Genomic DNA, 16,274 nt, shown 5'->3' on the forward strand with positions numbered 1-16,274 from the left:
TGGCGGCTTTGCATCATTCTTTTTCCATGTCTTGGAGCAGCGAGAAACGGTAAATCTGCCTAACCTTTGGAGAATAAATACATTTTGAAAAGAAAAAAAAAATAATCTGAGAGCTTGAATTTAAGAGTTATAAACTAATTTCCACAAATATGCTTAGATTGGCATTGCATCTAATCCTTACCTTGGGGCAGGTTAGGGATCAGCGATGGGGGATAGCAAATTTTATACAGGTACAGATTTTTCTGCAGGGTCAAAAGCAGATGGATAGAACTTTAAACTCAAGGCCCTTGACTTAGTGGTTTAACAACAAGACTGGAATACATTCTGTTTATGCCTCATCGCTTGTTGCATAGCACCAATACACGGGAGAGGAATTGGGAAGTCAAACCAAATATTCCTCTGTTGCTGCTGAGAAAATGACACCTGAACTAGAGGGAGAATTTCACAACCCCAAACCAAGGGAGACTCTGCTGTGCTTCACTTCCCATCCTTCAAAAGGTGTTTGATCCTCAGATAAAGCATTTGTTAATACTTTAAAGATTTCAACTTAAGATCTATAAAGAGTCCTTTCTTTTCCTTTCCTATTTTTTTTCCTTCTTGAGGTAGAAAACTACCATATGCGATGATTTTTCTTAAGTATGAAATTCTCTTCAGTACCTGAAGCACAGTATTGCCCTCAAGGCTTTGCGGATAAGCAGTGTATTGCTGAGGAATTTTAAAACTTCAGCTTTAGGGAGGAAGGGGAGGGAGAAGAGAAAAGAGGAAAAAGAGAATTTCTGTTTTCAATTATTTTATTTGTCGATCTTTTCCACTTAATCCTCATCAAAATGATGCTTTACAAATGCTATTTTAATCAATGTTAACCAGCTCTACTTTTCCTTCCTTCCTTCCTTCCTTCCTTCCTTCCTTCCTTCCTTCCTTCCTTCCTTCCTTCCTCAGGAACTTTTGAACAGATGTAAAAGTAGAGAAGTTCCTACAAATAAAACTTTTCATAGCTTAATTCTAGTAAAACTCGCAGCATTTTTTTTTTTTTTGCAGCTGTTAAAGTCTCAGAACCTTATTTTGCAGCTGGGGTTCATACTGGGGTGTGTTTGATACTTGTCTCTTGCTGAAGAAAAAAAAGTTTCAGCTTGCACTGGCTATTATTTTACATAATATAATAATATGTGTTGAATTGAAATGGAGTAGATATATAGAGAATTGTTGGGTATGGTGAGAAATATTAAAGAATTGGGTTTTGTCACTCTTCTTCATCTTCCACAATATGGTCTTTTATGCAATATTTTTATACTATCACGCTCAGATTATTTAAGAGTTTAGTCTTTGAATTGGTATCAAAAAGTCAGCTCCTCTTTTGGGGTATGTGTCGGCAAAAGGAAAGTATATTTAATTTATGGCTGTTAATAAAAAGGGGGAGATAGAACAAGGGGGGGACTGTATCAGTGCTGGAAACAGTAGAGTTGAGATAGGAGAAATGCTCTTCTCAGGGGTTGTGCCAAAATTATGAAATGCTCTACTTCAATAAATTAGATTTGAATCAAGCATTCATTCAATATGCAAAGGACATTTTAGATGTCATCTCTGATTTTGCTGTCATCATATTTTGCATTTTAAAATGTTTTTAAAACTTTTTAAATCTTGGAATTTATTTGAAATGTGCCTCACCGAAGACAGCTTGCCACGGTTCAGGATGTAAGCTGTCTCCTTCCCTTCTCTATCACACATTCTACCAAGCTCCCATCACACTTTTTTCCCATGTCCAATTAAGCTTCAACATATTGTCAACTTCAGATGACTTTATCACCTCTTTACACGGTCTGCCTATCAGAACATTTTTGGCATGGCACTGCTAACATTACTTTGGGATTCATTTATGTCCTCAGCTCTCAATTTTTTTTTTAAAAAAAAATACCTTCCTCTCTTTTGCACTAATGAAATGTTCCCCTTCTGTGCTGGTCCTGCTAGCACAACTGGGACTCAACTCACTTTCAGCATTCTGAATACAAGCTAAAATTATATTGAAATACTGAACAGTCTGGGCAGATATATGCCTTTTAGCAATAGGTGGATGATTCTGCTCCAGAAATAAAAGTTAGATGGCAAAGCTACACATACCACATTTTAGACTTATTTTTCTCAGCTTGCCTGTTTCTCAACAAACTATCTGGCTTCTCTCCTAACAGAGTATTGCTAGCTAGCCGCAGTCACAACATGACCAATGCTGTCAATCATTAAGGGTTTATTTCCAGGATGAACCAAGCTTGCCATTCAGCTATGCCAGATCAAAGGCCTTCTTGACTATTGTTGCAACCTGCTCCTCAAACAGAAACTGAGGAGCCTGGATTGCCCATTAACTCACTCTGGGGAATGGTACCCAATCTGGCATTAATAAGTATGCTCACCAGATCTAGACAGTGCTAAAATCCAGAGTCATTCAATCTTGTTAAGTTTGTCTTGGAGCCAATTCCTCTCCATTCAAAGTCTCACAGCCTTCAGCCCTGGGAGAGAATCTTGATAGTATGGCAAAATGATGCACCATGGGGTAACAATTTTTGAGCCAAGGTACTTCAGTTGGTCTAAATTACACAATGCATCCAAAATCCAGGATCCATGACTCTGTTGAAGTGAACTGAAATTTTGCAAATTTTATAAAAAATCTTTTATAACTTAAAATATAAAACATTTTAGGATGTAATGCAAAATGTCATAAAAATATTTCCTGTGTTCAAATCCTGATGTTTGACAATGCCGCACAATGTACCCAGGCCATTTTCAGTGCAGATATAAGATATATACATCTCTGAATATCTCTCTGAATTCTTAATATTTTTTTCAAGAACATTAGAAACTCCAACATTGTTGAAGGCAGTGAGGAATCTAATAAGAAAATATCTCTGAAATGGATCATGGGTTGTTTAATTATAAACTATGAACAAATGTTTTTTGAAATTGAACTTTGAATCTGGAAGCAGATTGTCTTAGGTGGTCAGTGAATATTGAATTAGAAACTTAAATTAAATCATGCATGCTTTGAATTTCTAATTCCAATCATAACAGGGCTGATTTTTCTTATCAGTCATCTTTAAAAAAAAAAAAAACTAGGGATAATGGTATGCCTTTCCAATTCTACCTTCCCTTTCTACTGTGCTATTTGTGCCAATTATCTCATGGATACAGCTAGTTATTTCCACTTAGCATGGCAATTCTGAATTTTTGAACTTGGTCTTCTGCCAGGTTAAAGGGCTGTCTTCTGGTCATTATCGCTTAATTAGTAAGTGGAAAACACCTTGTTTTCATTTAAGGTACTACTCTGTGGTGGTAAATTATGGGTTGAAAGATGAAAAGACACAGAAACCAAGTGAGAGCAGTTTCTTGGAACTGAGGAATAGTTGAAATGGAGAACCTCCCTGACCCACAAAATAAAATAGCACAGAAAACAACACAGTTGTTGGATTCACTTATTTTCTTAAAGATTTTTTTTTTCATAGTAGCTGACTCAGATGAAGCAAGACTCGCCCAGCTTGAGAATTATGATAGACAATATACCACACACATTCAAACAGCATTACAGGTAAATTACAGGGGTTTTTAAACTTTTTTTTTTAAAAAAAAAAGCAGATAACAAGATTAAATGATCCATTTACAGGGGTTATTATGCAGAAATCATTGACAATTTGTAGTCAAATTATAAGTAAGCTAAGTATCAAAACTGCTTATTTTGTAGATTTCTATTTCCATTCAGCATATAAACCTGTGAGTTTTTTTTTTTTTTTAAAGATCTATAATACGAGGTTAGATCCTACAGTATCACCATAAATGGGATTTTTGGAATGGAATGCAAAGAAGATAAAAAAAAATTCTCCATAAACAAAACCTCAAGCCATTCAACAAACTTGTTTAAGAACAAAACAAAGCTTTTTGTATTCTTTTCCAACAATTTTTGTTTATCTCTGGATTATAGTGGAGCAGATGTTGTGATCAAGTGGCTGTAGAAAGGTTTTATTGTTTGAGATAATTTGCAGCAAAGAAACAGCAGTCTGTTATATTAAACATTTTTCTGTTCATGCATTTTAGAAAGAGGGAGATTACTTTGGCTCTTTTAATTTTGATTTCTATTCTAGTTTATACTTGGTGCCTCAGTTTTATCTCTAGTTTTTCATATTTTTTTCTTTTTAGTTCTTTAAACTATTTCTTTGATTAAAATGAAAATAGTTTTCTTAATACGTGCAAGTATTATTTTCTTTATTTTCAGGTTTTTTTCTTCATTTATGTCATTTGAGATATTTGTTGAATAAGAAAGATCTTAAAAGTCCTTCCTGAGCTTTAAGATACTGGGCAATTTATACTCTATTTTTTTTTTTAACCATAACTTTTCACGTGAGAAAAATCTTTTATCTAGAAAATAAAAATACATGTTAGTGAAAGTTCAAAAACCAGTTAGAATTATTGTAAATTTGATGAGTAAATCTTCTAAATTTGTAGTTGAACAAGAGATAAATGATCTAGAGATGATTTTTAATATTAGTGATTATAGTCTAATAATTATATTGTATCTATTAATTGTTATACCTCCATTATAGACCATCTGGATGCTTTACATAGGTATTTTGAAATCTTTTTTAGTTTGGCTGTGAATCAATTAATCATAGCTGGAGATTTTATTCACATTTGAGAACCTTTTTCAGATGCATGACTGCTTCAAACAATATAATTATATACATAGAAAATACTACATTTTTTGTGTTAAGAGTTTAGTTTGGTGGATATATGGCAATTTAAAAAACCCTACACAGAAAGAATATACTTTTTCTTTTCCAGTTCCATATCTGACTTATTCTCGAGTGATTTATTCCTTAGTTTTTAGTTTCTTCATTGGATAGCTTGATGTAATATACATCTCATTACAATATCTAATCATGCTGAAGTAATCCTCTCAGACAATATAAGAAAAAATCATCCTATTTAAAATCTTTCATTATCAAAAGATAAACTTTTTGTAAAGCAGATGAAATAAAAGATTAAATTGCTTTTAAAAAATAAACAGATGCACTGCAACTGTAATGGCCGATTCAGTTGTTTTTTAGCACATATATTGGTGGCCATAATGTTGCAAATGATTCATAGGAAAGAAATAAAACATAACTATGAGACAATTTGGAAAATATAGTTAAGAAACTTTTGTACACACTACATTATAACCATATACAGCTTTCATGAGTATTAAATGGGAACCTAATTTTCTTTATGCATATGATAGAATATATTCATTTAATCACATAAAGCAAGCATGCCGAAAACAAGGGGAAAGGACCTACAAGTTATTGTCCTGTCAGCTAAAAACATCAATAATGAAGTAATATCATTTCTATTCTTAAGGAAACACCAAACACCATGAATGAATAATATCATTTTTACTCTTAGGGATGCTCAAAGCAAAGTATATAATGACTTTGATCTAATAAATACAGATTTAACATTTTTATTACTCTGGTCAAAGGCTACTGAGTAATAACTATAATTCTTCCAAAAATTATATAGTGCGTGATGAGAATGATTATTCTACTATACCTTTACCTATACCTATTCACAAAATAATAGATACAATAAAACCTATGAAAACAAGGAAAACTGCTGTTCCTAATGGTTAAGAGTAACTTACTTTCTCTATATTACTGGAAAATTGCAATTATACTTTTCTGAATAAGAAAAAAAAATCGGCATCCATTAATGAAACTTTTGTTATTGTGACTTTAAGACCTTGTAAAGATTCTGCTCATAATACACTATCTTCTGATTTCTTTGTGACATGTCAAAGTCAATGTTTTGATAGTGACTCTGGCAATTTGTATGCAGTGTTCAAAAACAGGAAAATGTTTGGCAAGTTTGTACTGTGGCTTCCTCTTTCACTTGAACAATAGCAGACACCTGATATTATCTTTGAGTAGCCAAAACACTTACATTTGGTAGTGAGGGAGATAAATTACAGAAATGTTGATTCCCCCCCCTTTTTTTTTTTTAAAAAAAAAAAGAAAATTTACAAATGAAGAAGCAATGTTCCAAGCAAATCCCAAGATGCTATTTTTTTGGTAGAAATGTACATTCTGCCAAACTTCAAATTAATTCTTACAGATAAGAAAAGCATCTAAACAGAAGTTATTTATTAATGGACTTAAGACTTTTTTTGTGTGTAATTTTATTTATGTTTTTTTTTTCTTCAACATATATAATACTTGGTGAACAGTACATTGGCTGGGTCAATTTGTTTTATACAAAATACTAGTAATATTATTTAGATATACATAATAATAATCATTCAGCTTCAAGGTTTACAAATACATGGTCGTTATAATGTATTATATTTTGTAGCAGTATACACAGTAATATTTTCCCAATTTCTACTTTCTACCACTTATTTATAACCCCTAATACAACAAGTCCCATATTAAAAAGTATTATGTATCTATCCATCATCTCTTACTCTTTCCTATTTAAACATACATGATAGTAGTCTGTCAGCTTCTAACATTTACTTATACATAGTTATTATAGTAACTTATATCATGTAACAGTATAATCATAATCATAAGTTTATTTGTCAAGCATATATAAGATAACAGGTAAAAGTATAAAATAATTTGAATACATGAAAAGAGTAAGAGTAAAAAGGAATATTAGGACAGGGACAGTAGGCACGCTGGTGCACTTATGCACGCCCCTTACAGACCTCTTAGGAATGGGGTGAGGTCAACAGTAGACAGTTTAAGGTTAAAGTTTTGGGGGTTTGGGGAAGAAACTACAGAGTCAGGTAGTGCATTCCAGGCATTGACCACTGTTACTGAAGTCATATTTTCTGCAATCGAGTTTGGAACGGTTTACCTTGAGTTTGTATCTATTATTTACAAATTTATATTATTGTTGTGGTTGAAGCTGAAGTAGTCATTGACAGGAAGGACATTGTAGCAGATAATATATATATATTATTATATATATTATTATGTATATATATTATATATGTTATTATGCATACCAATAATATTAGTATTCATAATAACATTTTCCCAGCTTCTAGTTTCTAGCTCTATTTTCTAATTTTTAATAAAACAAATCCCATATTAAGATGTATTCTACTGTATATCTATCCATCATCTCTTGCCCTTAAGACAATTTCTGAGCTTGTATAGAGGAACAACAACAAAAACAGATAGAAGGCTTTAGCAGGCACAGCAAAACACAGATTAAATTTATTAGCAATTTATTAGCAAAAAAAATTCCCCCCCTCCTCTGTCGTGAGAACTAACTCTTTTTTTTTCGAACCAGAAATTTCTCTTGGTCTTTCTACATCTTGGATGTTCTAGAAAATGAATTATGAGATTCCACAAGAGCTAGATAGCCCTTTTTTTCCAGGGTCTATCTACAGCAAATCTTCAGCCTTCATTTAAAAGGACACCACATGTTGCTATTTCTAGCAAGAAGGAGAGGGGGAGGTTCAGATAATCTCCCTGAGGGAATGTTGACTGATCATTTCTGCCATGAGAATGACAGTCTGAAATATTGAGAATGCAGGCAGATATTTGCCATCGAAATCCCCCATTAAAACATCTTTTGCTTTTGCTTTCACAATTTGGTCAAGACAATAGAAGCATTGAAAAGCTCTTGAATTATTGTCAACACTGACATGTATTTTGGACAATTCCATATCTTCAGTATTATTATTATTATTATTTTTTGTATTGACAACCAAAAAGCATTGTTAGGGTAAATATTGCATACCTGAAAGAACTATGCAATAAAGAATTGGAACATCCTTTTATTGCAAATCAATACGAAAGGTTTTTAAAGAATAATAAGTATGTTTTCAAGGATTTTAGGAGATTAACTGAACAAAAGATGCTTTTGTGTTTTATTTTGGAGACTTCAGATAATGTTTGAAAACTGTCGCTCGGAAATATAAACTGTTTAGTGGCAACATACTTGCTTATTTGTGTTGGAAAGTTTTGCTGGGCTGGGTTAGGGTCTTACATAAGATATGGTTTTCTTGTCATTTTCTTTAATATTGTTAACTTTGTTAGTATGATTGTGGGAAGGGTAATAAGATTAAAAGATATGATTATAACTTTGAATTATATACTCCAAATTTGGACTTAGGAGACAGGTAGTCCTTGACTTACAACAGTTCATTTAATGATTGTTCAAAGTTACAATGGCACTGAAAAAGTGACTTATGAACATTTTTTACACTTACAACCATTGCAGCTTCCCCATGGTCAAATTTTGATGTGATCAAAATTTGGAAGCTTGGCAACTGGCATGTTCTTATGATGGTTTACAGGGTCCTGAGGTGATATGATCATCTTTTGTGACCTTCTTACAAGCAAAGTCAATGGGAAAGCCAAAATCACTTAACATCTTGGAATGATGGTATGTGCTCTTTTCTCGGCTTATGAACGTGCTCTTTCTTAATGGAACGGAAAACTAATCAATATTTCTCTGGGTGGTCAGAGATGAGTGTTGCATTTAAATAATGAGTGTCTTTATATTACAATGATTTTGTTGTTCTACTTTACATTTCCTTTTGGCCTGTTTTTTTTTTTAAATGTTGCTTAACCTAGAACTTCTGAAATTGAAAACCGTGGCTTAATTTTGCCTCCAAAGGATAAAATGAAGCTTGGGATAAATCCCATGTTTAGTTTTATATGTCCATTTTACAGAATGGCTGATATTAATTTGTGTAATTTATGTAAGGAAAGGAATATAGGAGCAGGAAGGTTTATATCACCAAAGCTACTAGACTAGACTAGAATATTTTTCATTGGCCAAGTGTGATTGGGAAGCAAGGAATTTGTGTGTGGTTCATAAGCTCTCAGTATACATACAAGCAACAAAGTGATAAATCATAATTCATAAGATACAAACATAAATACTAAGATACAACCAATAAAGTGATACAAATAGGAGTAGGCAATAGGCAATAGGAAAGATGAGAAGGATAATAGTAATACAGCCCTGCTACATGGTTAGATATCCTTAGGCATAGGCAGTGCTATGGGAATTATGTGTTTAGAAGATTGATGATCTCTCTCTCTCTCTGTGTGGGGGAATGTGTGTCTAGTTCCCAGAATTGTTTCTCAACTTTCTCATACTGTATATTTGAGTATGCTCTAAAATATACTTATAGATATTTAAAAGTATCCAAGTTGAGATGAATTGCCATTTCAGCTCCAGCAAATAGAATCAATGATGAGAGATGCTGTGAACTCTAGTTCAGCAAAATCTGGAAGGCCACAGATTTTCCAACTAAAATTTTATTTGTAGTAAATATTTCCTCTTTTTTTAAGCAGTTCAAGTATTTTGCGTTATTGTCACTAGACAGTAATGCATATTGTCACTAGATGTTGCAATCTCGATTGCTGCATTCATATAGCTCTGGCAAGAAAGAAGTCATAATCAATTAAGCTAAAATGTATTGTATTTTCAGGTAGATAAAAATATTAATTGGAATGCCTTCCCATTTATCCACTACATTCATAATGTTCACAACATGGACAACTATTATCCTAGTGAAAATGGATTGATGGAAGTAATCTGGAGTTCCCCATAGAAAAGAAGAATTTCTCATTTATTGCTCTTAGACTTGATGCCATATTCAAAAACAATTGTGACAAAATTTAATGACTAGGAAATAGTTGAGACTCTTTGATGCATGATGGAGCTTATTGTTTACTTGCCATATTCTTTTAACATTAGTGAATGCCTTCTGCAGATTTAAATGGAGACAACGCACTGTTTAGATCATATAGTTGGAAGTTTGAAATAAAGCTCAAATGTTCCAAGTTCTTATTTTAAAAAGAGATTCCCAAATTACTACCTTTCAGACTTCAAAAGTAACTTGACCATTGCCAGCAAAGCATAAAGATGATAATTGTAGTTGATTCTGAGAATATATCATTTTTCTTGAACTGAGCACAATAATTAGTAGCATGTCATATTAAATATACATTCATCCAAGAAATATTTAAATATTATCACAATCCCTAAACATTACATGAGATAAATAGGAAAAATGAGATGCTTCCCCCATTATATCCTGGGGAAGTGGTTGGTAAATTTAGTAAAATGCAATAGCTGCCAAGTGATTTTTGTAAAAGAACCAAAGTCCAACAAGATCATCAAAGGTCATCTAAAAGGTATTCTATAGTTTCACATGAAATGGCTAAAATCTCATGGAATCTCATTCAAGAATGTTAAATTTTGGCATTTTCCTTAGGTGTCTATATTATAGTACTCTCCTTCAAATCTAAAAAGATTTCAGTATTCTTATCTGAAATTTCATGACATGTCAAGTGAAAACATTGAAAGCTCATTTTTCTATTCCTTTATTCTTAATATACAGATTTTTATGCGCATGGAATAAACATTTCGGTCTGTGTGTGGTCTGGATCTAGAACAGATATAGGATATGTATAGTGGAGAAATATTCCTCTGTTATATTTACTTTTTTTGACAGCTTTGGGCTGGCAGAGATTTGCTGCTATTGTCTTTTTTCTGCCACAGACCTACATATTGAAGTGTATATATGACAAAAAATGTGAATGCAAGTCATGTGTTATATAATTCCAAGTTCCAGTAAGCCTAATATTGTATATTAGTTGTATAAAGAAAAGCATAGGATCAAAAGTACATGAAATATTAGTACTGCTTTATAAGTAAGATTACACCTGAAATACTGCATCCAGCTTTGGTCACTGCATTACAAAACAAAGATGTTGGAACTTTGGAATAAGTGCAGAGAAGAGCAATTAAGATAATTAGGGGCCTGGAGACTAAAATATATGAAGAATGGTTGCAGGATTCTCTAGCCTAGTCTAGAGAAAAGAAGGACTAGGGGTGATATGATAGCAGTATTCCAGTATTTGAGGGATTGCCACAAAGAAGAGGAGAGTCAATTTATTTTCCAAAGCACCATGGGGCAGGACAAAAAATAATGGATGGAAACTAATCAAGGTGAGAAGCAATCTGGAATTAAGAAGAAACTTCCTAACATTGAGAACAATTAACCAGTGGAACAGCTTGCCTTCAGAAGCTGTGGATGCTTTGTCACTGGAGGTTTTTAAGAAGAGATTGGACAATCACTTATCTGAAATTGTATAAGGGGGTTGGACTAGAAGACCTCCAAAGTCCCTTCCAGCTCTATTCTAATTCTAATAGCATAGTTTGATCTGTAATATTATGAGACTCCTTTTTCACACATGCCAGAAAGACATTTTTATTTTTTTTTGCCATGTCAAATTACAAAATGTAATAGTTTGGAGTGAAATGTTATAATTAAATAGCAATAGCACTTAAACTTATATATTGCTTTACAGCCCTCTCTAAGCCATTTACAATAGAGTCAGCATATAGCCCCCAACAATTTGGGTCCTCATTTTACCCACCTCAGAAAGATGGAAGGTTGAGTCAACTTTGAGCATGGTGAGATATGAACTGCTAAATTGCAGGCAGCCAGCAGGCAGCAGAAGTGGCCTATAGTACTGTACTCTAACGGCTGCGCTCATGTTATATTTTAAAAATAATGTATTTCTATTTGTTGACTTATCTGCTCATAAGATGGCTTCTGTTTGGAGGTTCAAACTGAGTGCAAAGAAAACTTCAAACTGGAGAGAGAATAGAGACATGCATGCAGACCTACCCACTATGGTACTCTCCTTAGCCTCCGTACATTTATCTGACAATATTAGCACATAAGGTGTGCTTAGATTGATTTATCTACAGGTACACCACTTCCATAGGAACTGGGACCATGGTTAAGCAAAGAGGTCTCTATCACGTTCATTTCAGAGGCACCGTTTAAGTGATGTTGGTGACATCACTGTTGCCTGGGGGATCCCTGGGGGGGGGGGCTCTTTTCATGTTTCCATCAAGGAGCTAGAGTAAGCAACAGGAGCTCACCCTGCCATGCAGGAGCACCTGGGTCTCGAATATGGGTTTGCTAATCTCCAACTTAATGTTCTAATTAAGATGAGCCATTGTGCTCCTTAGGAAAGAGATCAATACAAAGTGTTATAGTCAATGCAAGTATGAGCATGTCTCCCTTTCAGATCTCCAACTGATGGCATAAAAGTTGGGGAGAGAATACACATCCTTTCTCACCCTTCTTAACCCTCCATTTATTAGTTTAAGATCTCAATATTAGCCCAAACTCTTGAATGAGACCTGGCCTAAGAAAAGGTCTAGATCTTCCAAGAAGCCTAGGAGAAGAGTGAACCAGAAAGATCTGAGTTCACTACTGTGGAATATTGATAAATTCAGTGTTTTTTACCTAACTTAATTCTGCCACCTTCAGTCAAAAGAAATTGTTTGGTATGTCTGCAGCTCATCAGGCTGAAACTGCTCTATGGTCAAGGCTGTGATTAGCCGCTGTTACAAGGTCCTCTTTTTCTTAATTTACCATGTAATTAGCATAGAAATTGCACTGATTTGTTTGCAGCATTAAAGTACTTTTGCTTTGTCTTGTGTTCCCAAGCTTTGTTATCCAAGCCATTTTTCTGCTTTAATGCTGCATGTGCTACCACAATTTAAGGTCAAATTATTTTCTCATCACCTTGCTGATGCGTGGAATGAAGTTAAAATTTGATTTTAATGTGCCTTTAAAAATATATAATTGTGTTCCTGCTACCATCGCTACCAGCGATGTTTAATTCTCTGTGTGATACTTTAATGATCAATGGGAGAAACTCAATAGTTTACTAGTCTCTATTAGCATTAAATAGTTAATCTGAATATCGTTATTGTTTTTTTTCTTGAACCAGAATTTCCTAAACTCTTAAATTCTTATTAAACCAGTTGAACGTATTGCCAAGTTATGAACACTTAATTTGATACTAATATACAGTACAAAATTCTAGCTCAGCTTGAAGCACAACTGAGAGGTATAGTATATAAATTGCATGTCCCTAGCAAAATCTTTAAATCCCTTTTTGCATGCCTCTGTTTAAGTTAGTGCTGATTCAGAAGCCTCTCTGCCACTAACATGAATAATTGCATTGCTATAATGAGGAAATCCGATTAATTTAACATTGTGTATCACACCATGATCCCATTCATATTTTCCATTGCAAATTTATTCAGGGTCCCAACATGAGTACATAAGAAAGATTCAGACCTTTTGCATTTTACATAAGGATACAGTTGAAAATATAAATTATGCAACCCTACATTTTGGGATGCCGTACCTAAAATTGAGTTTTAAAAATTATTAACACGTGTCAGAAGATGACTTTATTTACATACTGAGAATAGTTTTTTTTTTTTTTTTTTTTTTTGAGGAGAGGTATCTATGGGGGTTGGATAGATAATAGGGTGGACAATGGTTGAAAGCAGCATTGTGCGGTTACAATGCAGACTCTGTTTTCTGACATTGCAGATAATTATAAAAAGAACAAAGCTTACCTTGCAACTGTGCAATGCTGCTTTTTTAATGGTAATCAAGGTTTCTGATCCTGAAGATGTCTCTTGGGAAGAGTCGATTTTCATAACTTGAAACTAATCAATAATCTGTATTCAAGTAAAGGCTAAATCAGACAGTGGTGCAAACTAAAATTTGTTACGACCGGTTCTGTGGTCGTGGCTTGGTGGGGGTGGGGGTGGGGGTAATGTTACTGGGTGGGCATGGCCAACTTTTTTTTTTTACTTTTAAAACCATTTTTTCTATAACCTCGGTTGTAAAAAAAATGCTTTTAAAAGGCTCTGACGATCCCCACTGAGTTGCCTGATCGGCAGAGGCTTTTTTTCTTTTAAAGGCCTCTGCTGATCAGGCAACTCAGCTGGGATCGTCAGAGCCTTTTAAAAGCATTTTTTTTACAACCTCTTCGGCTGAAGAGGTTGTAGAAAAAATGCTTTTAAAAGCCTCTGACGATCCCAGCTGAGCCGCACGATCATCAGAGGCTGTTTTTTTTTACTTTTAAAAGTATTTTTTTCTGCCAAAGAGATTGTAGAAAAAATGCTTTTAATTTTTTTTAAAAAAAGCCTCTGATGATTGCGTGGCTCAGCTGGGCATGGGGGGAGCAGGGATTTTTGCTACCGGTTCTCCGAACCACCCATCGCCATCACTACCAGATCGGGCGATCCTGTCCAAACCGAGAGCATTTCACCCCTGAAATCAGAGAATATATACAACATTCATATAATTTCTTCCCTGTCTTTTATTTATTTAACTGAAATCATATAGAAGACTTGATTTGGATGGAATCCATTATGCACAAGAAAGTGAGAAGTTTATATTAATCCCCAGATTCTTTATTCAGATAAAGTTAAATCCTATCTGGAGGGTACACAGTTCCCATGTTTTTCTAAATCTCCATTAGCTTTATTTATTTATTTATTTATTTATTTATTTGATTGAAGAAACAAATCTTCATGCACCCACAAAAAAGATTTTTGATAAACAAGAGGGCTGGGAGAGAAGATTTCGCCCTAGGGAAGGCTTCTCAGCTTCATGAAATTAATGTTGATCATGACTAACTCATTTCATTTGCTGCAGATTACCTGAAGATAAATAGCCTACTTTGAGTCCTATCCATAATATTTCTATATTCAAAACATGATTGGGTCATATTAGAAAAATCTCTTTTTTTTTCATTTTATTTATTTTACCAAAAAAAAAAAAATGCTATGAATGATAATGCTGCATTTGTCTAATCAGTTTAGGCAAGGGTTGGCCAATCATCTAGTCTCCTGTTATGTTGGGTTACAATTTTTATCAAGTATCATCCAGGTTCCCCCATTACTGTTTAGCATATTTACAATGCTACTTACTATTCCAAGTACTCTTAGTACTTGGAACGGATCCAGATACTCCGACTGGAACTATCTGGATCCATTCCAGTCGGGTTTCAGGCATGGGTACAGCACGGAAACAACATTGGTCGCTTTGGTTGATGGTCTCTGGAGGGCTTGGGACAGGGGTTGTTCCTCAGTCTTGGTCCTATTAGATCTCTCAGCGGCTTTTGATACCATCGACCATGGTATCATGCTGTGCCGGTTGGAGGGGTTAGGAGTGGGGGGCACCGTGTTGTGGTGGTTCTCCTCCTTCCTTTCTAACTGTATGCAGTCTGCGTTGGCAATGGGGCAGAGGTTGACCCCGAGGCGCCAAGTTGGTGCTGCAAGGGTCGGTCCTCTCGCCCCTCCTGTTCAACATTTATGTGAAGCCGCTGGGTGAGATCATCCGTGGCTTTAGGGTGCATTTCCATCAGTACGCTGATGATACTCAGCTGTACATTTCCACCCTGGGCCACCCCAATGATGCCCTTGACATGATGACCCGGTGCCTGGAGGCCGTACGGATCTGGATGGGGAGAAACAAGCTCAGACTCAACCCCTCCAAGACCGAGTGGCTGTGGTTTCCAGCATCCCATCATAGTCAGCTGGTTCCATCGCTGACTATTGGGGGTGAGACCTTAACCCCCTCAGAGAGGGTTCGCAACTTGGGTGTCCTCCCGGACTCGCAGCTGGCCCTAGAAGACCATTTGACAGCTGTGGCCAGGGGGGCTTTTTATCAGGTCCGCCTGTTCTACCAGTTGCATCCCTTTCTGGACTGGGACTCCTTGCGCACAGTCACTCACACCCTCGTCACCTCCCGTCTGGACTACTATAACACTCTCTACATGGGGCTCCCCTTGAAGAGCACCCGGAGGCTCCAACTGGTCCAGAATGCGGCCGCATGGGTGATTATGGGAGCGACTCAATGCTCCCATGTAACACCACTCCTGCGCGAGCTGCACTGACTCCCGGTGGTCTTCCAGGTGCGATTCAAGGTGTTGGTCATCACCTTTAAAGCGCTCCATGGTTTAGGACCCGGGTACTTACGAGACCGCCTTCTGCCACCGATAGCCTCCCATCGACCAGTACGCTCCAAAAGAGAGGGACTCCTCAGGGTGGCCTCGGTCAAACAATGTCAACTGGCGACCTCCAGGGGGAGAGCCTTCTCTGTGGGGGCACCTGCCCTCTGGAATGAGCTGCCCCCGGAGATTCGTAGGATTCCCAACCTTCGCACCTTTCGCCACGCCCTCAAAATGCTATTGTTTCATCAAGCAGGGCTGGCCTAATGCTATTTTAATGGGTTGTCTTTATTTTAGTTTTTTCGGCCAAATTATTTAATATTTTTAATTCGTCTTTTAACTTTTATATTGTTGTGGGTCTTATCTCTGGCTATACACTGCCCTGAGTCCTCCGGGAGAAGGGCGGTATAAAAATTTAATAAAATAAATAAATAAATAAAT

Source organism: Pituophis catenifer, unplaced genomic scaffold (genome assembly GCF_029215685.1).
Source record: "Pituophis catenifer annectens isolate HBS135680 unplaced genomic scaffold, rPitCat1.0.hap2 SCAF_3, whole genome shotgun sequence".
NCBI lineage: Eukaryota > Metazoa > Chordata > Lepidosauria > Squamata > Colubridae > Pituophis > Pituophis catenifer.